At 41.9% G+C, this 24,694-nt stretch overlaps 1 protein-coding gene across 6 annotated transcripts in view; it reads right to left on the reverse strand.

The window, feature by feature from the left end:
* VSNL1 (visinin like 1) overlaps positions 1-24,207 on the reverse strand; it is an 88,359-nt gene extending 64,152 nt beyond the window's left edge. The window contains exon 1 of one of the 6 annotated variants that reach the window (XM_040550993.1): positions 24,043-24,207. The gene's annotated coding sequence lies outside the window, so the exon portion shown is untranslated. Of the gene's footprint in view, positions 1-23,388; positions 23,597-23,690; positions 23,858-24,042 lie in introns of those variants that run through there. The other 5 variants (XM_040550994.1, XM_040550992.1, XM_040550997.1 and 2 more) reach the window with 5 other exon arrangements.
* Positions 24,208-24,694: the final 487 nt, after the last annotated feature.

The raw sequence follows: 24,694 nt of genomic DNA on the forward strand, positions 1-24,694 counted from the left end.
AAATTCACCAAAAATACTGTCTGAACTCCTTGCATTTATTATCGGCCAGGACAAGAGCAATTGATAGAGACTGTTACATACTGACAAACTGATTCAGAAATCCCTTCAACGGCCTCTAAATCTAAATATACTAAATCTAAAATGCCAGCCTTCAGTTCCATTAAATGGCCTAGGAAAATAAAATTTTGTTCTGATTCACCGCCTACCTCAACAGATAAAAGCCACCTGGGAAAACTACTTTAGAAGACCCAGCAAGAAAAAGACAATAATATAGGCTATGAGCCCCGGAAGGCATGACATATAGCTCTGATTCTCAAGGGGCAGGATGTTTGCTCCTAATAGGCTGTCATTAGATTGTCCACGGGAATAGTTGAGGCCCATGGAACTGGACTACAAAGGTGATGAACAGAAAAGAAAAAGTAAAAATAAAAGTAAATAAATAAAATAAAAGAAATAAAAAAATAAAATAAAATAAAATAAAATAAATATAATAAAAAAGACAGTTCTGTTTTAAAGAGAGTTGCACTTGCTGAGACAACTTTGAGGGTCTTGCTGAAGCCAACAAGGGAGTCTTTCCCCACGTCAAAGGGGAATTGTTGGAGGCAACAGGCAAGGAGGAAGAGTCTAGGTAGCATTCACATGGCTGTGCCTTTCACAGTAACTGCTCCCAGGTGACAGGAGGCAGCAGCGGCTGAAATCCTTTACTCCCAGCTGTGACACTAAGCAGCTGCAACCACACTGACAGCTACCTTGGACTATTTCGGTCTGTACAATTTGGGAAGCTAGAAATATCAAACACTGCCCTCCTCGGCATTACCTCATGATTACTTCACTCATCGCCAGAGAATGTGGAAGTGAAAAGGTTTATGATAAAATATGACTGTTGCTCTCTCTAATGACTCCAGAGGCTGGGAGTGATTTTGATGATGACATAATCTATTTCATATTTATTATGCTTCTGCGACAGGGTGCACAACTGCTGGTAAGAAAGAACAAAAATATCTTCAATGACAAATACAAAAATATCATTTCTTTATAGTCAATGACATCTTCACCATCCCATTCTACCCACAGCTTTTTTAACTTCAGAAGTGCCCTACAACTTTACTATATGAATATAACACCTACAGTGGGATCCAAATCACCTAGCTTTAACATTCTCTGATTTTGGTGTCTACACGACGATCGTCACTCAGGCCAACAGAGAGACACAGTCATCTCCAGATAGTGATTCAGCAAGTTGATCTAAGATATTTCTCCCAGGATGGGATGAGTCATACTTTGGAGGTGCTGTTCTCTCTCTGTTGACTCTCCAGACTATCATGTCTAATAATCACTGATTAAATTAGCTTTCCTGAATTTGTCTGATCCCTTTTTGACCACATTTATATCCTGGTCTCCACAACATCCTGTGGAAATCAGTTTCATAATTTAATTAAATGTTATACAATGATTTCATTGGTGACCCTATTTCTTGTACTGTGAGAAACAGTGACTATTTCTTAATCGTCTGCTCCTCATCGGTCATGACACAGCCAGACTCTGCCTAGCTAAGAAAATGTGGCTCTTTTTTCTATAATTTTATGATTTTACCAACTCGCACAAGTGGCTATAATTACATAAAGGATGCTCCCCATGCTCAAGCAGTGGCATATTTTTTCCACTTCTGTCTTAGTCTTTCCTAGCCATTTTAACTGCTATTTGTACTGAACTAGTATTTTCAGAAACCTATCCTCAGGAATGCCCAGCTTCTCTCCAGGTTTCTATTAACTTATCTACAGTCCATTAATATATTTTATCCCACGTGCATTACCTTCTTCTTATCGCCAACAAATTCTCCCACTGTTTTATCTTCCCAATATTCACTAGCACATAATCATGCTGTGGCACTTAATAGTTGCATTTAAATTTGACTGTCATGGGTAATTTCAAATCATAAGTAAACTTTTTCACTTTACTAGTCAACTCCACAAACCATTTATGAACGCTTCATTTTTTTTCCATGTTTCCATAAATTGTAAAGATGTGTCATAACTATTCTTTTGCCTACTACCTTTTACCTTATTATGAGTACATGAATATTAAAAGTGACTTTAAAACTTTACAGCTAGATATAAAATGGCTTTAACATGTTCCTATCATTAAAGTCTAAAAGCTTTTTTACAGATTCATGTATTTTAACAATTTGGAAAGGAGTATTGTGATTGTTTAGGAGGGAAACAGAGTTTCACACAGAAATTCGCAGTTCATCTCCAATCTTTGTCATTGAACTGGAGTACAGTTTTTAGATCGGCACTTGGTTTTGACTGAAAGCTTTGAAATGACAGATAATCTATTATGTCTATAGTTGGATCATGCCCTGCTTATGCTAAATGCTGTACATAAGCATGACAATACAGGAGAAAAGTTAAAGGAAATGAAGAACAGAGCTTAGAAATAAGGCAAACACTGGAATTTAAAGAAAAAAAAAAAAGCAGAAGCAAGAAACAGAGTAATCTTAAAAGCTACTGTGGCACTTGCCAGGAGCTTGGAACAGCTAGTAAATCAAATCAGAGGATGCAATATAAAATACTGTTGGCTGCCAGAAGGCAAAGAGTTGTCTGAGCTGGTTATAGTTGTAGCACTTTTTTTTTTTTTTTTTTTTTTTGTAAATAACACCAAAAAGACTCAGTATAAAGAGAACCTCTTACAGAATCCCCTCTGGAACTGAAAAGACTCCAAATGATGGGCTTTTGGTAGTAATATTTTTCAATCTCCAAGAAAAAAAAAAAAAAAAAAAAAAAGGAATACAGAATAAATGATATTCAGGAAATCTGCCTGCTTTATTCATGGTGGAAAAAATCCCTTCAACTTTCCTGACCAGAGCAGGCCTGTTACTTAGGCCAAGCAAAGGGGGAGGCAAGCAAGTGTATGTCAAGAAACAGTTTCAGGGAGAAGGATCCAGTATGTCTTTTCTCACTTACACCAAACTCTGCATTCTCTGCATTATATTCTGTGGGAAAATGTGTGTATCTTGGAATGGAAAATGTAGACTTCAAGGCAAGTGGTATAGGGAGCCAGATTTCCAGAGACATGTAAGCGCTTCCATGGGCCTGGACTACTTGCTAATGCAGACACTGTTATCTAATTGCCTTGGTTCCTTTATATTCAAGCAAGTCAAGGTGAGGTTCAGGATAAATGTACCTACCAGCTCTCCAGCAGCTTGAGTGCTCTTACGAAATCTCACCAAGTACCTAAATAGCTATGCAAATATGATCTGAAGTATTTAGCTGCTGCGTCCCCTGCTCAAAATGCAACTTAAACTCTGTCACTTCTACTTTCTAAGAAAATGACACCAGCATACAGAGCAGGACAGGCACTGAACTTCACCATGATAAACTCTGCACCCATTCCTTGCTTTACATGGTATCACTTCTCAGCAATTTGAAGGTCCCAATTTCTTCCATGCTCGCCACTGTGAAACATTCGGGTTGGCATTTAATGCATCATAAAAATAGCTGGGCACATGAATAATCATATGTCGCATTAACGATGTCCTGGGGAGCTGAGAGGGCCAAGCTGGGAGCGCACATTGACAGACTGGGATGAGGAACGTGCCTGCACGGCTCAGTGCAAGTCCTGGCTGTAATGTTGCTGAGTAACACCTACACTTATACAGATGTATATCTATATAGATGCAAGAAATATAGGCTAAGCTGGTTTTATTATGCAGACATGCTTAGCACTAAGTGTCCATACAGTATTACCCTGGCTCTGCTGTCAGGCAGGTTAGGTAACAGCAAACTGACTGTGAATCTCAGCCCCAGGTCGTCCCTCTTCTGCCTCCTCGCCTGGTCTTTTTCCTGTGCGTTTGGCTTCCTCCTGCCCTGCCAGCACTCTTGCCAAGCCAGTCCCAGTAAGTCTGCACCAGCTCATTCCGACTCCTTCTCCCAGCGTCCTTCCCTCCCTCCTTCCTACCTGGCTCTCATTCCCTGCTAGGTGCCAATTCTCATCACCCCTGCTGTTTCATCTGCACTTTTTCTTTTCCTTTGCTGGCTTTTCATCAGCAAAAGCAGCGAGAGCAGCTATGTTCATAGCATGCAAGGTGTATGCGTTAGAAAAAAAGAAAAAAAAAAAAGTAGGCTTGCTTACGCTGTAAGAAAATCATCTGGCCAACGTCTTATTGACATTTAAACCGTCTTGGCGTCTTCAGGCACGAAGATAACGCAGGCACCCCAGCAAGCTGAGCAGGAGGGATGGATGCCCGGGCTGCCAGAAGGGCTCTGTCAGCATCTCGCAGAGGCAGCAGCCCCACGGGAGGGATGGGGCAGGCCTCGGCGTGCTTAACCGATGCTGCACGCTATACAGCATTTGAGAGCATTTCTGTTAAAAAAATCAGGCTGTAAAGCTAAGTGAATTATGCAGCTTATAATTATGTTGGGTAAAGCTTAAACAACCCAAGGCAGCCAGCCGAGAAACGCTGTGGTTTGCAGGCATGAGGTGCAGTTGCAGGGAGGAAGGCAAGACCGCTGCATGCCTCCTCACATGCGGGCAAACGTGTGGGGTTTGTGCATCCATGTGTACTCCTCTGGCCACCCAAAACCACCACGCGCTGGTCAGAGGAGAAAACACTCCCAGGGAGGATGACTGGTGGGCTGGAGGAGCAGAAGCAGCTGTGTTCATTGACAGAGCTGGTGCGTGAGACACAGCACAATGCCTTTGGGTCCTAAAGGGCTGGGTGAAGGTAATCACCTATAAAGCGGGACGGGAGGAAGAACCACGGGAGAAGTCCATAGCCCTGCAGTAAGAAACAATTTTGATGTCCTACAGTAGAAAATGAGGATTCAAAGTAGCAGAGAGAAAGGTTTTTAATTTTATTTTCTATTCTATTTATTTTCTATTTCCTTATTCTATATCCCTCCTTCTCTCCTCACCCCTAACAAAGCAGTGTCGAGTAAACTTACTTGTCTGTCACTTACATGCGGAGAAGCAGAGACCCCTGCCTACCCTTTCCCTCAGCTACGTTTCTCTCCTCGCCTAGGTTTCTCAGTTCAAGCAGAGGCTTGAACTGCTCTCCCCCCCAACAAAAGCAGAAACAAAGCTGACCCTCACTGCCACCAGTTTGCCCCTACAAAAGGATAAAATGGAAATGGAAAAGGTAGTGGGGTCAGAGATGTCACTTCCATTAAAAAAAAAAAAAAAGAAAAAAAAAAGAAAAAGAAAAAAGCAGAATATCTAGAAAAAGGCTTTTTAAGGTTAAGAGGAACAACCAATTTTTTGTCTGCTCTGCTTGCCATATAGATTGGTTGCCAAAAAAAAAAAAAAAAAGGAAAAAACTCTTGACTCCAACAGGCATGGGAAAGCCCTGAGGAGCTGCAATCCTCCAAACAACCAAGCAATTGCTGTTTTGAAGTTTCCATCAAATTAGTTCCTGCCACCAAGGAAAGGCACTCGACACTCTCCTCATTCTTCGTTGATGTCATACTTCCACCCTGTTCCGGAATTGCTGCTCCAAACTTGTTTAGAAATGTTTTTTCTTCTTAACTTGAAAAGAGCTAGGTTGATTTATGACTCCCAGAATCTGGCCAGAATCCAGAAGGACATCAAACCGCCTGTCTGTACCATAGTCTGCTCCCTCAACAAACCAAATGAAAATAGTTTCTATTATTAATGATGACAGTTAATAGCAAAAAATTGGTTACGATTTTTAAAACTTTCATGTGATAAGAGACAACAGAAAACCAAGAAATTGTTCTATTAATGACAAATAATTTGAAATGATTGCAAAGGAAACCAAGGAAACCTTTTCTCTAGCACAGTATCCACAAACCATGCACAGAATAGTGAATGTGGCAGGGAACTTGATTAATCCCCGTTGTTTCTACCTGGGTGGTAGCCATTAGAAGTTGGATATCTAATCTAAACTAGTCATCAAGGCTCCAGTGTGCAACAGAGAGAAACAAGTACCCAATTCACCAAGAGGTAATTCATCCCATGTTAGAAGTATATATACAAGATAAGTGGGATTAATTGCTTTCTGGGGATGCTTATTCTCATTTGACTAGCAGGAATGACCATGTGATTAGTTTACACTATACATCTAACTTTTAGACAACTAAAATGGCATGAAACAAAGTCCACCCCCGGAGCTCAGACTGCACTGACTCTCCCAGTTTGAGGCCAACTGCAGAGCCTATAACCGAATTTTGCTCCAATCCTCTAAGCACTGGCTAGTGAAATCCAGTGAAGAGGCATTGGATCTCTGCTGAAACCATGGGGATAAAATACCAGCTCAATGTTAGAGCAGCCTCTGTGTAGGCTCTGCTCAAGAAATTGTCTTTCTGACAATATGGCCAATTACCCACCTCTCTCAAACAGCTCATTTTGGGGCCCAGATTTACTAACAAAAATCACACGAAAGCAAAGTCTGCTTTATGTCCTCTCCAATCTAGAAGCCATTATCATATATTTATTTGGTTGATAAGCTTCTCTCAGATGGAAAATGGGGACTACATTCATTCAATTATTTTTAAAGCTTAATTTAGCTTTTTTCAAGTAATTTTAAAGCTATTTTGAATAGTTTTGACAGATTAGTATCACTGACTTTCTGATAGTTCCATGGGGAACAGCTTAGTACCCACTGCCTCTCTCTCATCCGTGGTACTTCACGTGTAGGAAAAACCACAAGCATTTATATAATATTATATTTCTAGAACTCTACAAACTCTTTATTTATGAATGTACCAATAAATGGTAATTTTAGAAAATAGCACCTATATGGTGTTACATAAAGAATTATTTATAACATTCCCACTGCGGCTACAATGCTTAGTTTTAAGCAGCTGGAAACAGGCAGACATCCTATGAAGTCCTGCCTCTCCAAACACTACAGGTAATTTTAACATTTTAAGAGGATGAGTTACTAGACATCTAAACACAGTGTATTTTAATTACCTAAGCTAAATGTACTGAAGCAAATCCAGTCATACCCAAGGGTCCTAGTTCAGGCACCATATCACTCTCTTTACTTCAGGTCTCCTGATATATTTCTCTAGATTTTTGCTTTTCTTAAAGAATTGTCTTCTGAAAATAGAAACGACATGCAATCACTGCTAACCTCAGCCTTAGTTAAGGTTCTTTCATTTGCTTTCAACTATGACATATGCTCACTTCGTCCTTGCTTTGCTCTCTAAAGCAGTTTATAAAACTTGAAAAAAAGGACTGCTTTGTATTGTATGGAAAATAACTGTGCTGTAAGGAACAATACCAAGGCTGAAATGCCTAAAATTAGACCTGTAAGCTTTGCTTTCATTGGCAGCGATGTGTGTGCACAGCGATGCGTATTGTCCGGATCCTACATTCTCTCTCGTCTGTTCTTGTGAAATACATTACTTTCTGAAAAACACTGAAGTTTAAAATTAGCAAACCTCTCTGATTCAAGGGCTATACCGACCTTGGCGATGGGTTATTTTGATCACATTCACCTTTAGGCTTTAATACTAAATGAGAAGATCAGCTTATTTTCAAAAGCAGTAACAAAGAAGAAGCATTTGCATAACAAAAAGCTGAACAACTCTGCAATGGTGCCTGGAATAGTCCTGTCATTTCCAAGTTGCTTTTTTTTTCTCCTCCTAAGAAAAATCAGACACAAATCTAAAAGTTGTGTTTTTCTATCCTGAAAGCAAGCTAGTGAGAAGATAGGCACTACAGAAAGCAGCTGGCACTGGGCAACATGGGACCAACAGGAACAATTTAGTCGTAACAGGTTAGCATCTACATTATACCCATTCTTTCCTCAGCTACATCAATTCAATTCCCACTGTATCCAACAGAGAGAATAAATAAGAGCAAATGTATCCAAAAGGTCAAACTTCATGGATTTTCAAATGAAGAAAGCCACACAGAGGCTCAAGAGAAACTGATGCTAGCTACTGCCTTAAAGATAACTCAAAGTGTTGTTAGCGTAGTGTTTATTTTGAGTGTCTCCTCCTGGAATTTCAGGATAAAATATGAGATTGGCAGTGAGCCTCAAGGGGGTACAGCTAGAGCAACCCAATTTCAACAGACTATCAAGCTGAACTGTTGGGAGTCATTTCACGAGTTTATGGCTATCGCTCTCTCTGAAGCGCAGCGTTATTAATATTTGTAGAACACCAATATATAAATAGCAAGACCACCTCCACCACCTAGACAAAGGCAGCATGCACTTACGGAGCACATTTCAGATAAATAAATACCTGAGATTACATGACCAACAAGCGTTATACCCGAGTTAGGATATTACATACAGATGTAGGTAAAGCAACAGTTATTTATCCATCAAAAAACACCAGTGTGGGTCCCCAGTGCATCACTAGCACTGCAATAATGGCCTTAGGCACTGAATCAAGCGGTGACTTTCTGTCAGAAAAAGTGAATTTAATTCCAGCTTTATTCACTAAGCAAGGAGCCAAATAGGCTTTTTTTTGGAGTTAGGACCAGTGGAAGTCTAGACAAAGCTAGTCCTGAACTGCATTCAGCGTTTCCCACTGGAAAATCTGTGGCCATAAAAAGTAATGTTTTCAAAGTCAGACAAAGAGCAGCCTGAGAACACTATTTATTTCATCACACCGATTTTGTCAGTATTTCCTAATGTTTCCTACACCCTGGAAACTGCGTAGGCTGTCCTTCAAGCTCCACGTGCCCAAGCAGTGAGCTCCATAGGTCACACGGTGGCATTTCACACAACGTTCGGCTTTTGGAAAAAGATTTCAGGCTGGTTGCGTCATTGAGACAAAAAGAAGATATTAACCACCAACCACCTCAGGAACAGGCTGTTACAACATGAAAACCCTGAGAAAGGTAAATACACCTTTCTCAGGCCCAGAAAGGTTTGTCCTAGTTCCAGCCTCAGGATGAGGTAATTTCTTCCTGGGACAGCCTTTCATTTGTGACTGATTAAGCCAGGTAATTACCTCCTGGATTTTGTGGGTAGGAACGCCGTGTGCAAGAAGTCCATTTACGAAGCCATGGTTTCACTCTCACGCTTAGCTCCCTATTCTTCCATACAGAGAGCTCTCCTGAGCTCTCACTGCTTTGATAACTGCAGTCCTGTAATTCTTCCAAATTCTTCTAATGATTCAATCACTATGGGCATGCCCACACCTGAATATTAGTTCAGACTAAAATAGGTAGCGGATGTGAACTACAAAAGCTATTCTGGAGAAATTCAAGGTAATAACACTCACATCCCTTTCTTGTTTTTCAGAAAAGCATCTTGTTAACATAGCCATTTGTCTAGAGAACAACAATTTTCTGGACTAAGAGTACCTATACATAGAATTACTTCTGAATAGCTTTTCACAAAGAACATCAGAAGCAGGAGAGCTCCTCTTCGCTATTTGCTTTGCTACAGAAACATGACCTCTTACTTTACATAGGAGGAATAACATCCATGGATCTATATATTTACAGAAATTTTATTTTATTTGTTACTAATTTTAATAGATAATCAAGACCAGAATTGGTTCTACTAAGGGGTTTTATCAGGAGTGTATTGGAAGGAGAATAACAGCATAAAAATACTCAAAAATTCTAAAGATTCTGTGTTGAGCTGTATACTCTTTTAAAAAAGATTTAAATTAAATTAAATTAAACCTGTTTAAAAAAGATTCCCCACAGATCCCCACACAAGCACCACACAACTGGTGTTGAAGACTTTATAAACTTTATATAGCCTTTATATAGTATTATACTGCATAGTTTGTGGACAGAGGGAGTAGGTAGAGGGTAGCTTTGCAAATTTCTTCATGAATGACACAGAGAAAAGTGGAAAAGCCGGGCTCTTCTGCAGCCAACTGACAGGGCAGAGGAAATGGCATGGTATCCTGTGTCTGTGTGAAACAGCCGAATAAGAAACTTTTCCACAAAGCTTCACACAGACCTTTGGGAAACAGGAGGTTAAGCTTGTGACCTGGGCACAGCTGATGAGGGACATGTATTTCTCACGAAAAACTGGGTTGTCATGTCAGCAGTCTGTGGTGTCTCCAGGTCTTGGTTCACTCTGAGTGTCAGCGGGGTAGGCCCCAGGTGCCTTTACACAATGGGCACTGAGGTGAGCTCTGCAGCAGGCTGTGCCCATGCTGCCTGCAGGCGTAGGACCCCCATAGCAAGCTCCATGCTGGAGTCCATGCCAACCAAGGAAGGATTTACTTCCCACCACAGCATTCTGCACACAAGCTAATATATATGCAGTACAGGCACTCAGGAGATTATACACTCTGAGAAAAATTTAGACAGGTCGAGTAAGCTCCATGCTAGTGAATATATTTCAAACATAATCTTCTTTCTGAACCACTATTTCATCTGCTTGCTGCAGATGAAAGGGTTGCCTGGTGCTTTCCACAAGGCATATTCTGCTTTTCCTCTACTAGAGGCCTGATTTTATTTTGGACGAGTGGAAGGGAGATCTGGGGAAAACCTTGCAGGAATGACACAGTGCAGGGAGCTGCCTTGCTGGTTGTCGATGCTTGCTGCCCAGTGGAGAAGCAGGATGGACACCGTTTCCTCCCTGCTCGTTCATCTGCCCCCTGGGAACAAGCTCGACTGCAGGGACACGTTAGTGCACATGTTGTTGAAGTGTCTCAGGCAGAAAAATCAGCAAAGAATCAAGTGACTGAGCCCCTTCAGCTAGCCATGGGATGTTCCAGCAAAAGCAAAGACCCACCACAGCTAAAACATGCCCTTAAAAACCTTATTTAGAGCTCTAAAAAGTCCCGTTGAATAGCCTGGAGCTACAGAATAAAACTGGCAAGCTCTTTTGCTGAAGAATGACCAGACTGTGGAGTTCCAGTTTCAGAACACACAACTAAGCTGAAAAGTTTGTTGTATGAGCTCCAGATTCTTTGTATGCGAAAAAAAATTAGATAACCAACTCTTACACATGACGGATTTTCATCTCTCTTCTTCCATAATGTGGAGCTGGCTGACAGCACTTAATAACAACTTAATGGAGTCTCATGGAGTTGAATTGGCTTATAGCCAGTGCGATTGGCGCTCAAATGACTTCACTTTCCAACATTTTGCCATAATAATAAGAGATGGGCAGTAATGATCACCAATGCGGCTGGCCAAAGAAATAGAGATTTTTCAAAGGAGTAACAAGGAACACACAACTTCTGGGCCCTTCCACATAAAAACATGGACCTTTCATTTTCTTCTGCTCTAATATTTAAAAAAAATCTATTTTTACCTGGTCTCAGTCTTGACAGTGTCACACCCATTCCCCTCAGAAACAAGCAAGCACAGATAATAGCTTTTTCTGCCAACTCTTATTGTAGTGACAAATCTCAGGCACAACCCACAGATTAGCAGGATGTAACTGGTTATGCAGGTTTATTGTACTCTTCTGAGAAATTTTCGTGTTCCAGTTTATTCACCAAACTGATCTCTAGGTAATGCCTCACATATTGAAGAAGAAAAGCCACAAAGCCTGCCTAAAGGGGAATTCAGCTATAAGTTACAGAAGAGGTCTACCGTTTTATAGTCTTCCATAAAGCACGCAACTGAGAGGAGGTCAGTTGCTGGCTTCTTTATAAAGCTAAATGTTCAAATCCATATGAGAAACTGATCTGGGACCTCGTTTTTTCACAGTACAACCATGTGTGCATGAGCAACTTTCACATATGTAGTGGAGTGCTGATAACTGCATTTTATTATGCAAAAAATGAAGAAGAAAAAATGTGTCAAGGACTACGGCTAAACTGATAATTAAAACTGATACAATAATTGTATGTAAATGTAATAAAGTGATGTAATTAATCCAATGTAATTAAAACTCAGAGATAAGAGAGACGTGCATCTCCTCTATCTACTTTAAGAGCCCAATCTTTATTCTCTAATCCATGTCCTCCACAGCTCTAGCCCAAGTGGATCATTATTATCACGCCACCACCCGACAGATCTCAGCAGCAAAAGCACAGGAACCTAGGAAAAAATGTAAATACCTGCTGATTTCCACTTACACATTAGACTAGTGGTAGCCTAGTAATTATTTTATACCTTAAGTTCAAACTAACACTTTTAGCTCATTATTTTTAGTTCATTACTGCTTTCATTATTTCATGATACACTCAGGCACTTCAGAAACTACTTGCTTCTGTAAGAGTTCATAAGGGTAGCCAATATTTCTGAACCATCCTGTCTAGCTTCACGATGAGCACATCAGAGAGCCAAGAGGAAAGGCAAGTCTCAGGCGCAGGTCACAGGCAGACAACAGCTCTGTATTTGTCCCATTACTTCATGGAAGGATAATTACATAGGGATTTTAATCTGACATAACTCACTTCTGCTGCCAAAAAGGGTTATATCCTCCAAAGAAAATCTCTGCCGTTTTTGGAAACAACTCCTTGCCCAATGTCTTGAGTATACCAAGGATTTGCATGGCGGGACAGGCCAATGCAACAACAAAAGTGCAATGGGACCCTGCTGTCATCCAAATTTCCATGTCCACATTCTCATTCTTTTTAAACGCCAAACCTGCCACCAGAAGCTCTTGTATGAGTTGTCTCACTGACAGATGCAGAAGACAGTCATCAGTATGGGAGCTACACCTGAATTGCAAGGGCAACCCTTCTGAGGAAGGGATTGGCCTTTACTATGTCCAGGAAAAACTCTTGTAGATTCAGCAGATGATTTATACAAATGCCAAACGTTTTTCACTGTGACATGTAACAACTAGAATAGGGGTTTTGAGCATTTTTTTTCCCACCACTTTCAAATTAGCAGCGCAAACTGAGTTCCTCCCACGAGAGGAACTGCATTATAGCCCCGTAATCAAGCAGATAGGTAAAACACAGTCTGCAATTTGCTATGATATTCAGGGTCTTGGATACCATCCTCTGCTCTGCCATTATTTTGCTAAAAGCTCTGGGACAAGTCACATTTCTGCCTCCTGCTTCATCATATATGATGTGAATGAAATCATGGCAAATCCTATAAATCTGCCAATACTGTAGGTGTCTTATCCCATTCAAAAGTGACATAAGTGATGAAAAACTACATGGCACATAAAAACAAATGCAAAACAATGAGCAACTTGTCATTTAAATTCTTCAAAATCAGAGCCCCAAACTAACAGCTTTTTACTGTGGAAAGGCAGGATTTTGAAAAGCAGCAGTTCAGTCATGAGACCAATGAATCATATGATGAGAGAACTTAAAAAGTCTTATGCAAATGCTTCACATTTTATTTTTCAATCTGTCTCCCTGCTTAGTTTCATGTCCCAAATGCCTCTAGATGAGCCAGTTCCCCTACACCCACACACAACTCATTGCCAGAGGGAGCATGCATTCGGGGATCTCCTCCGGTCATTTTTAGGACTTGTATGCGACTTAAAACCATCTCAGTTCCACTTCTTCCCCAACAGCAACATCTAGCACCCATATCATACATATAAACAAAGTTATCTCAGTGCAGCAGGCAAGCTACTGGTGTCTCAGTAAGGCATCCTCTAAGCACCCAGCTCAGTGAATGCTTTTGCTCTAGTACAGCTTTGATATAGCTTGGCTATCATTACACATGAAGAAGAAGTTCAGAGAAAAGTGATTCAAATTCAAATTTTCTCAACGTAGTTTTCTCACAGCACCTAAAAAGTCATGAAAAGTGCTCCAACTGTTGTAACTTTCCTTTTCAAATTAATCACCTCTTTTGCGAAAGGCTCTCCACTCCTCAGTCTTTCAGTCTTTCCTGGACACTGACACCTCTACACTCTGTTATCTTCAAATGCTACCCAATTCCCTTTCCTAAGTATCTGTGTTCACTTACCCACTCCGTATTGATTCATGTAAAACTTCATATCCCTTGCACTGAAATCCTCACAGATCCAATCCTGCCTACACCTCTGACATGATTCACGATCACACCTTCTCTTTTTCCACAAGTTTCATCTCTTTTAGGCTACCAGCTTGCTGAACACTTACACCTACATTTCTAGTCAACTCGGAGTTTAAACCAACAGATTTTCCCATGAATTGCAATCTAGTCTCCTGCAGAAGCGTTTTGGTGGTTCAGGCTATACTTTGCACTATTCACATCTATTCCTTGATCCATTTTTTTTCCCAGTAGGGATCTCACAGAGCAGGTCACAGAATGACTCCATATATTTGTGTGGTGTTGGACTTTGCTCCAGCTCATTCAAGAAGGGATTGATTCATAAATGAAATTTTCAATTCACTTTCAAGTCTCTGAGAATATTTAATAATGAAGAAACATCAAGCCATCCTTCCATTTCTCCTAAATATTTCCTGATAGCCCTGCTTGTCTCCTGATGCCAGGTGCTAAAGCCACTGCCCACCGATGCCATACATCTCCTTTCACTGTACAGCCTCATCTAAGTTGCTTCTATTCTAGTCTGAATTTTTATACCATGGCCAGTTACCATAGCACTGTTCACACATGGTGATTTTGTCCCTATAACTTGTGTGAATTTGATCCCTTACTTCTTGTTTTATTCTGATATACTCAGTACTTATAAAACAATACTTCATCATTCCAGTGTCCAGAGTGTTACCGCTCACTTTGATTATCCAGAACAAGGGAAAAGCTGATCATTCCTGCAAGCTTCCTGAAAGCATTTTCATTGGGAAACAAAAGTACAGGAGTGAAACAGATACTAGCTGCTGCACACGTCTTCCTAGAATCAGGAATCTCATAAATTACTATTCTGAGTAAAAGGAAAAATAAATGCAGAGTTGCAGAAACACTGAATATGTTAGTTATCTTGCATAGCTTCAGCCACTGAAGCCCTTCTGAATATATCAATGCCTACAACGATGAACTGTTGGGTTTACTGGGCAGCACGAAGAATTACAATCTCCAGATACTGCTGTGATGTATAATCCCCAATAAACTCACATGTTCCATTTACTATTTCACAGATCTGGAGATTAGTCGACATTGATATGTTGCAATTGATCATCACTAACACATTCCTGTTGGCAACAGGGAGCTGCATACTGCTGAAATGGGTCACATGTATACTATGACCCCGAACACCTTGCAACATATAGGGAAGAACTGGAATTTTCAAAATATGTTACTCTCTTTTCTTCAGCCCAATAAGAAACATAAGACACTTACTAAAACTCAAACTACAGTTAAATGTATTTATTTTTCACATATTTGAAGCAGATGAAGTTACAGGATTTTTAATTAGCTTTAAATTGACTTTTTCACCAACATTAAAACAACAATAGAAAACAATGATAGGATTGCCTGATAATGAAATACAAATTATTCTTTTATGTTTACTGCAGATTTCTCATGCAATGATTCAGAAACTTGTTGTTTCTCAGTTATAGTTGAATATCATGAAAAAAACCTACATTCAGTGAAAAATATTTGAAGGAGGTACTAAAGCAATGCATCACATATATAATAGCAATTAACTAGCAAACTGTTCTCTTGTTCACTCTTGTCTAAAGCAAACAAACTGCTGTGCAACTGAAGAACTTGCATTAATGGATTTTGTTAAGCCAATTAACAAACATAGATGATACAGCATTAACTGGTAACATACATACTGATCATTGATAACAAGACACAGAAATAAAGTGAGAGAATGTATTATGCTAAATTATTACAACATTTTCAGTCTCCTACATCACATCTTCCTACCCTGCCATTACACAAGCCAGAAAACAAAACAAAACAATAAAAAATAATACATAGGCTCTGATCCCACTATGCAGATTTACCAGGAGCGACACATGGGACCCTGCACTAAAATACAGAGAGTTATGGCATTGGCTACTGATTCACCAGACAAGGCAGACAGGAGGAACACAGCTGTATTCAACATCTGCTCACACTGTACTGTGCCTTCATACAGACTTCTTTATGAAAATACCAGTCTAGAGGTATCTGGATACAAACCCAGCTGCATGGAATGTGTTCTAGGGTATGTCTGCATTGCAGCCCCTGCAGCTGGAGCAGCTTTGAACCTGCTGGCTTTGGCACTGGGGCCAAAGCAGAAGGCAGTGTAGGTTGCAAAACCTATTCAAGGGCAGGACGAAGACCCGAGCACATAAGCCATGCTAAGCACTGTACTGCTGTGTCCGGCTTGCTGCAGGTACATCTAATGCTCGGTTTAGGGCTGGTTTGAGTATGTCAGCATATTTCATTCACAACCTAGGGACTGCAGAATAAATGTGTCTCAATTAGTCTTGCAGGACATAGACTCAGGTGCTGCTATCAGACGTGGACTGGTTCAGAATCACTCCATGAAACCACTGAATATGCATCTTACCTTTCTGCACAGGTTAATACATCTCCTATATGTTGTTAAAATTTTAATATAAATATTTAATGTTAGAGCATTGTAAATATACACAGAGCTGCACTTCCGAGAACATATACAAAGGCCAGACCATTGTTTTATAAAGCTCACAGTTAAAAAATAAAAATAAAATAAAAATAAAAACTCAGTTAAGATGCGTGAAGATGGAGGAGACGTGCACCGTGGTGCAGCACGCACTGCCAGGTGTCCCCAACCACAGGGAGCCTCTTGGGAAGCAGAGGGCTGTTGGAGCAGAATTACAGAGGCAAGGAAGCAAGGCCAGAGAGAGATGAAAAAAGGGATCAGGGAAAAGCTGAAGGATGAGATAAGACAGGAGGCAGTGAGCTCCTGCTGACACTTCAGGATTACACTCTCACATAACAGAGAGGGAAGCCCAGATGAGTTATGTTCACCTTTTAACCATGTAGAAACTAGTATTTCTTATCGATTGTAGCACCTATTTGTGGGAGGCACCTGAGAAAAATACAAAGAATCATAACCCTTTCCAATCCTTCTATTTCCCCAGGTGAGAATTAAAATAAATAAAATATAGACATTGAACTAAATAGTTAAGCACTTGCCTAACATGTACCATAGCAAGAGACAGATCTTGCAAATGAAGCTTCTTAATAAAGGATGATAAAGGCTACTTTGTGATCTACTTACCATACCTGAGGAGGGAAATGGAGCCTTGGCAGCTACTTCTCTTAAACTCTCTGTCATTTCAGTCATACAGCTGTGTCTGTATGTTTTGACAGGAGAAGGCAGGCATATCTTATATACTTATTCAGGAAGAACAGTTTACGACTCTTTGACCCTCCTCATTTAAGGAGACATAATATAGAAGTTTTAACAGTGTAAAACATGTCATCTTCTGATTTCAAAGGCAAAAATACACTAACCTTCTTCATGTTCTCATGCCAGCAGGAGCACAGTGCCAAGCATCCTTTGCCCTTACAATGTGATCAATGTGATCAGATCCAAGACTACTAACACATCTAACTCAGAGATGCCAAAAAAAAAAAAAAAAAGAGGTGAAAAATGCAGGTCAAAATTAGTTGGAGTGCATTTGAAGACACAGTCCTTTTGTATAAATCAGTCAGGTCTGCAGAAATCAGCAGTATGATCTGATGTTTTACTTATCAAACAAAAATTCCTTTTCAGGCTATCGTACTTTCAAATTGAAAGCCTTTTATTCATTTCAATATAGGTATTCCAAGATCACTCCTGAATGTCTGTACTCATTTGTACCATTTGAAAAAAACGTACATTTAAAATGAAAAATGACCGCTTTGAAAAAGTACGGTATATATTCTGCTGCAATGAAAGAACACCAGCTATGGTGATATTAATTGGATATGTGCTGGGTATTAGCAGCAGCGACACAAATGATTTTTTGCAGCGCTATCCATTACATAAGCAGATTTTATTTTCAGTGCCAATGCCTTGTAAAAATGTTCTTTTTTTTTAACTTAAAAAAAAATCTCTATATGCCAAATTCTTTTAAAAAGCAAAAGCATTTTTAATTCAAACTGCTAATATTCCCAATTTCATTCTCCAAGAGTCTTCAGTTACTTTATATTTCTAAATATAGCTGATAAGAGTACGCAGAAATATGCTGTATTCTACCAGCTTTTATAAACAAGATGTTCTAATTTTAGATGACTCCATTCTGAATAAAGTCTAATTAAATACACAGATATTCTGAAATGTAGTCCACCAAAAGGACATTATTCAGCTCTCCTCACTGCCATTTAATTCCATTTCATAGCGAATTATTTAATATCTACTTTTGAATAAAAATGTTTTCTACTAAGTGGAACACTAATCTTTTATTAAAAATATCAACAACAAAAAACACACAAAAAAATCAACACAAACATTTTCAGTAACATACTGCCTTTGTGGAATTATTTTTAGATACTAAAATCAAGCCACGGATAGTTTACATACACCTGGCTCAACAGCTGACCTATTTAAGATTGATATTTCAACTGCTTCAGGGAGTGATTGGCTCAAGAACTGGTAACCAAGCCCAGAAGCAAGGTGCGAGGTGTACGTTTTTAACACTAAGAATAATTAACTACTAGAAAATCTTAGGGAGAACTGTGATAATTTTCCATTATCTGTGGTCTTTAAATCAAGACTAATTTTCTCCCCCCAAAATAAGAATGTGGTTCATGGACTGTTGTGGACAGTTGGTTAAAAGTTTCAATACCCCTGGTAGACTTATACACTCGTGAATCTGAAACCCCTCATCTCTCTGAACTTCACATTTAGCTACAAGTCTAAATTAATTAAAGCAATTTTCATCAAACGGTTTAGAGTTTTATATTTATTAGTCTAAAAGCTCTTTAAATTACCATCACAGCTTGTTTTCTTCCTGAGTATACATTTTGAGTTGTACAGTGCTGACAGTATATTCTTCATCAAAGTCTGAACAAGCAAGGTAACCACATTGATTGATATTATATTGGTTGATTCAACTCTTCAGGAGCTAAACAAAATTCCACTACTAAGGCTATGGAAATACTTTGGTACGATTGGAAAAAGAGCTAATACACCACTTGGAAGTGTTACCATCATGAATCTCACTCAGTTTGTAGGTGTTTACATCAATGAACTTTGAGAAGGTCTGTTAGCAGACAAGAAATTCTTTCTGATATTTTGTAAGCTATACAGTGGAGCTGCACAAAACCAACGACGTTGTTCTGAAACCATCAACTATTTAAAATTAAATCAGCTATAAGTCAAGTGATTAAAAGTCACTCTCATTAAAAAGTTCATTGTCTCATATACTTTAGTCTACAAGCTGTAAAAATCACCATTACAGCTTGTGGGTTCCTTTCTCCCCTCATTTTGGATTGATTGTGTAGATATTCCTAAATGGCTCTGTGCTCTGTGATTATAAAGTGGTGGGTTTTTTTGTTTGTTTGTTTGTTTTTTAATTCTTTATTTTTCTCATGGGAAAATATTTTAATTATTTTAAAACATCCACTTGATTACCTCAAGTTATCAACTCCCGTGACTACAGAAATCACAGACTGTTGACAAAATCAGGAACATAGCAAACTCTTTCTCTTTCAAAACACCAAAACTGTGGAAACTATAATATGGTCTGTTAAATTTGTACAGTCTGGGACTTAAATGGGGTTCATTCCAGGCAGAAAATCTTCAGTAAGATCCGTCACACCTCCTCCTTTGTCCTCGATATTGGAGTTTCAGAATACGTCATTTTCAGGTCAACAAACAATACGTTTATCATCTCACTCTCAATAAACATTGTTTATTTCAATTAATTGTGGTTTTATGAGATATTTTAGAAAATATATTCTGCTCTTTACTCTCCTCGGGGGAATAACCACGAACAAAAACAGCTTGACATCTCTTCTCCTTCAACTGTCTCCTTGAAACTACTTAGCTTTTACAACTTTCAGCTACGATACCATCTCTAATAATCTGATTTAATTTCCTACATGCATATTATTGTCCTCTGGGTCATATTCATATTTAAATGCAGAAAAGCTCCTGAAAGAAGAGACCCCATAGATAATGTCCACAGAAGTTTAAAACACAAATTAAAAAAGTATGTATGTATCCTTAGCAACTTAAGTCACAACTTAAAAAGCAATGTGGATTTGAAGCCCTACCTGGAGATTTTGTATTCCACTAACAAGTATCCTTTTCATCATATGTTTCATTATCTTTGAAATGGATTATGGCTATTCCTCTCAAAGCAACGGTATAAAATTCAAAGGATAAGATGCTTCTGATGAATAAAGATGGGAGCTGGAGGTGAGAAAGCGCCTCGCTGCACTGGGAGCCCATCCGGATCCTGACATCCTACAGCACTACACGTGCTCACAGCCTTCCCTGCTCGTGCTGTGCTCTTGTACCAGGCAGCGCTCTTAGCAATGCCACGTAGAGAAGCGATGGAGTAAGTCACGATCTTTCCCGTGGATTAAGGGAAATAAGCAGTGAAGAACATAATTGGCAGGGAAAAGGGATCCTAAGATGCAATCAAGGCACAAAAAGGTCAGAGAAGAAACAAAATTACACTCCAAAGGAAAAAAGAAAAAGGCAAAGGATTTATGAGATGGCAGGAGGCATGCAGATGTGGGTAATGTGGACCCACAAGAAAATGGGGACAGTTTAAATGATCTGCCTCATTATGATGAAGTCTGAGATAAACTTAGGCAAGAGAAATAATGCAGGAAGACCACATTTGCTCTTCTTTATGAGTGTAACACAAAATTAAAAGAAAGGGCAGAATCCATAGGCAATCAAAACCACTCTGAAACAAGCTTCCCTTTAGACAACTGTTAAAAACAAAGGGCATTTAGCCCCAACCCACACTGGGAAAAACAACGTGCATTAAAAAAGGAAGGGACAAAGACCATCACAGAAAATGTTACATCACAGATAAGGAACGCAGTTTCTTATGGTAAGTGCTATGTCTTTCTAAGTACTTTAAAAACAAATTTACCTATCATATTTGAAACCCTCTAACTAATTCCAGCTAGTTTACATTGCTGTTTAATTCTCACTCAGAGGATGAGCCAGCATTATTTGCCCCAGTGACACAAACTTCTGGAAATCCAGGGGAATCTGCAGAATTTGCAGAACTGAATCCCTAAAACGAGTGCGAGGCACAGATGCAATTAAAAAAAAAAAAAAAAAAATCCGAAAACATAGTAATGCACAGTGCAGTCAGACAAAATTAGAATTCCAAAACTGCAAAACAAAACCAGAACAGCTTGACAAGTAAACAATTTCAGAAGCTCCATAACAAAGTTCGCTACGTTCATGTGCCTGATGAAAGGAATCTACACTCTGAGGTTCAGATCCTGCTTGCAGCTGAATGAAGAGTGGAGACAGAAAAGTCCAGAGGGCTACACCACCCCAACATACTGATGAGAGGAAAGGGAAGGGCAACGCGGGAGCACGGTACGGCAGGTACCAGAGAGGTGCTGGAGGACTGGTGAGGAGACCTGGCACAGCCCAGAGCGCTGCAGGCAGCGGGATGCTTCTCTGAGCAGCACCAAAGCCGGCTTTGCTGCACCGTCGCCACCCTACACGGTCAGTGGGATTTCCACAAGCAGAAGCGCCATCCTGCTGTTCTGCCCTGCCCTACCCTACCCTATCTCAGCCCACAGTGAGGCTTTGCTTTACCCTTCTGTCCAGATTTTAGCTCAGGTTGGTGCCACAGTGTTGTAACAATGGTGGTTCTTCTGGTGTGTTACTGGGAGTGTACACAGGGAACTATGAAATGCAATGGAAAGCATCGGGGACAGCTCTGGCATCCTGCAGTTGGGTGGTTACGTAAAGTCGTGACCATCTGAGACAGGTGTTGCTCAACAACACAGCTGATGTGGTGTCAATAGTTCAATGTTCCACAACGTGAGGCACTTCTAAAAATCAGGGAAAATTCACTGGTGTAATTTTTTTGTACCATGTGTTTGTACGGGGCCAGGAGATGGAGCAGCCCACAAACCTGACTAAGTACTGCGGTTCTGTGCCACAAAAGTTTGTGATTCAGTTCCTTTTGAGTCCATCAGGACAAGGATTCAGTCCTTAATTCAAAGGCAGGAATAATACACAATGAAGATTAAGAACGTGTTTCCTTATTTTTTCTTGACAGCAGCATTAGCCTGGACCACTATACATGCTTTGTTTGAGTGGAGAGGCAAAATGTAATTAAAGTTTTAATTAAAATTGATTGCAGTCCACAAAACTGAAATGGATAGTGCTGTTTAACATTGTACTGGAAAACTTTTCAAGTAAATGGATGTTGTTAAATGAGCTGCGTTCTTAAAGAAAAGAAAAAAAAAAGCATTTTGTTAGGAAAAAGAGTCGTAGTGAAATCTAATGAATTTGAAAGCGTACCATAGAAACAAACTACTAGCAAGCATGTACTCTGAAAAGAGGCAGTGAATATGCATTTTACAAAGACTGAGCTTCCTCACACACTCATTTTCCTCTGAATGTGAGGATTCTGCTCCTCAGCAAATCCCGGTTAATAGATACGTGCATCTTTCTCTTCTTCGGAAAGAGGTGGTGAGATCTCCAAGCGCTCAACTTTCCGATATACAAAGGAAGAAAACACCTATCGACAGAAACGCTCACTATAAAATATCGCTAAAAATATTTTGCCAGCGGAATCGTTGGGAAAAGTAGCTGTATCTCTTAAACGCATCTGCTCCGTTAACACCTTCAGCGCCGGAACACGGCGTTTATCCCTACATTTGCCCCTTTCGCTAACTGCCCAGGGCTCTGGCGTGCGAGTAACCACGTTTCAATCCCGGTGAAAAGGGGAGGTTTTCTAATGCCCCTGGCCTTTGGGTGCATTCTCTCCAATTACCCTGGCCGTGAAGCCAGGCGGTGCAGGTAGGTGCCCCCCGAGATGTCCGGGTCCCCGGGCGGTACCGCAGCTGCGGGCACCCCCAGGGCTCCACGACCACTGTGGGGCCAGGCTCGGGCTCCCTCTTTTTCACCCAAAAAAGCGGGGAGCCCCATCCCAGCTCTGTAAAGCCCCCAAGCAGGCTCTTCTTAGGGTGGGGAGGAAGGGGGGGGGTCTGCAGTTACATAAGATCTCATTCCCCCCCCCCCCCCGCTAATAATAATAATAATAGATCCTTGTGGTTTCTCCCCACATTGGGGGGGTGGAGGAGCCAACCTCAGGCTAGAGCAAAGGAAGAGGTGCGGGAGGAAATGGGGAAGGGGGGGACAGCCCGGTAAAGGAAAGGCTGATGGGGTTGGGGATGAGGAAGGGGGGACACCCTGCAGGTGGCGGCATGCATGGAAGGGGGGGGAATTGAGGGGGAAATAGGGGAGGGGGCTTCCAGCAGCCCCCCCCTCACCGGAGCCGGGCCAGCGGGGCTCCGCACCGCGCCCAGCACAGCACCCACGTCCCGGCTTTACGGAGAAATTAAAAAAAAAAAAAAAAAAGTCCCCATCCCCGCTCCTCGGGTGCGCGCAAAGTTGCGCCCCCCCCCCCCCCCCCCCGAAGCCCCCCGCGCATCCCGAGCAGCGGGGGCAGCGCCGCAATCGCCTCCTTCCCCCCATCCCTCCCCTTCCCCTCCCGTGCTGCTCACGCTGTGCCTCAATCTGCTCCTGCCGCTCCTTTGTTTTGCTCTCCGGAGGCGAAGCGCTCTCGCCTCGCGTCTCCCCGTCCCTCCGCCTCCTTCTCACGCCTGAGGGGGGGAGCGGAGCGGGGCCGCGCAGCGCCTCTCACCTCCTCCTCCCACCTCCGGCTTCCCCTCCTGCCCCGGCCGGCCGCGGGGCAGCCCCCGCTCGGGGACGCGCCCGTCCTGCTAGAGAACAACTCAGCTAAAATAAATAAATAAATTAATTAAATTAAATTAAAAAAAAAAATAAAAAAATGAAAGGTTCTTACGGGCACCGCAAGGATGGGGCGCGCTCCTGCCTGCCCGCCGCTTTGGGATGACCTTGCGAGGGCTGCTCTCGCCCCGCGCGGGTTTTTGGGTTTGTTTCCTACTGGAAACCCCAAACCCCAGCGACCTTTTCGCTCTTTTTCACCCCAAAAAACCCGCCCAACACTTCCACTATCACCGAGCCGCTTCCAAGCGCGAACGAGCCACGGAGAGCGCTCCCCCTCCACCCGCCCGCCGCTCCCCTCCGCCTAGCCAATGCGCGCCGCCGCGGAGCAACTTTCCCGGCGGGGACGAGCGCGGAGCCGCGAACGCGCTTCCCGCTCCCCCCCCTCCCCAGAGGGGGGGGACACTTACAGAGCGTGCGGTGAGGAAGAGGAGGAGGATGAAGGAAAAGCAAGGCGCTGGGGCCGGAGGGACGGCGGCTCAAGCTGCGCGCCCGCCGCTCAGCGCCGCAGCTCAGTGCGCGCCCCCGCGCCGCCGCCCGCCCCGCACTGCAGAGCGCCGCGCGCGCGCGCCCCCGCCGCCAGCCCCGCGCACGCGCCGCCCGCCCGCCGCGAGCATGCGCGCGGCCGCCGCCCGCCGAGGGCGTGAGGGAGGGGTGGGGAAGGGGAGGGTGAGGAGCGCGCGCGGGGCTGAGGCGTCGTGTTGGGGGGGGAAGATGGAGGCACCGGGAAACCTCTGAGGGGAGAGCGGGGTTCAGGTTGGGCTTAGGGGAGTCCCCATGTCTCGGGCACAGTGTGGGGCTTCCCTCAGGCAAGGCGGGGCAGTGTCCAGGGAGACCCCGGTCTTTGCTTATCTTCTCTTGGAGCACAGGTCCTATGAGGGAACGGGGGTTGTTTAGTCTGGGGAAGAGGAGGCTCAGGGGAGACCTTATTGCCCTCTACAACTACCTGAAAGGAAGGTGTGGTGAACTCGGGGTCGGCCTCTTCTCACAGGTGATAGGACTAGAGGGAATGGCATCAAGTTGTGCCAGGGGAGGTTTAGATTGGAAATTAGGAGACATTTC

This window comes from Cygnus olor, chromosome 3 (assembly GCF_009769625.2).
Source record: "Cygnus olor isolate bCygOlo1 chromosome 3, bCygOlo1.pri.v2, whole genome shotgun sequence".
In the NCBI taxonomy this organism is placed as follows: Eukaryota; Metazoa; Chordata; class Aves; order Anseriformes; family Anatidae; genus Cygnus; species Cygnus olor.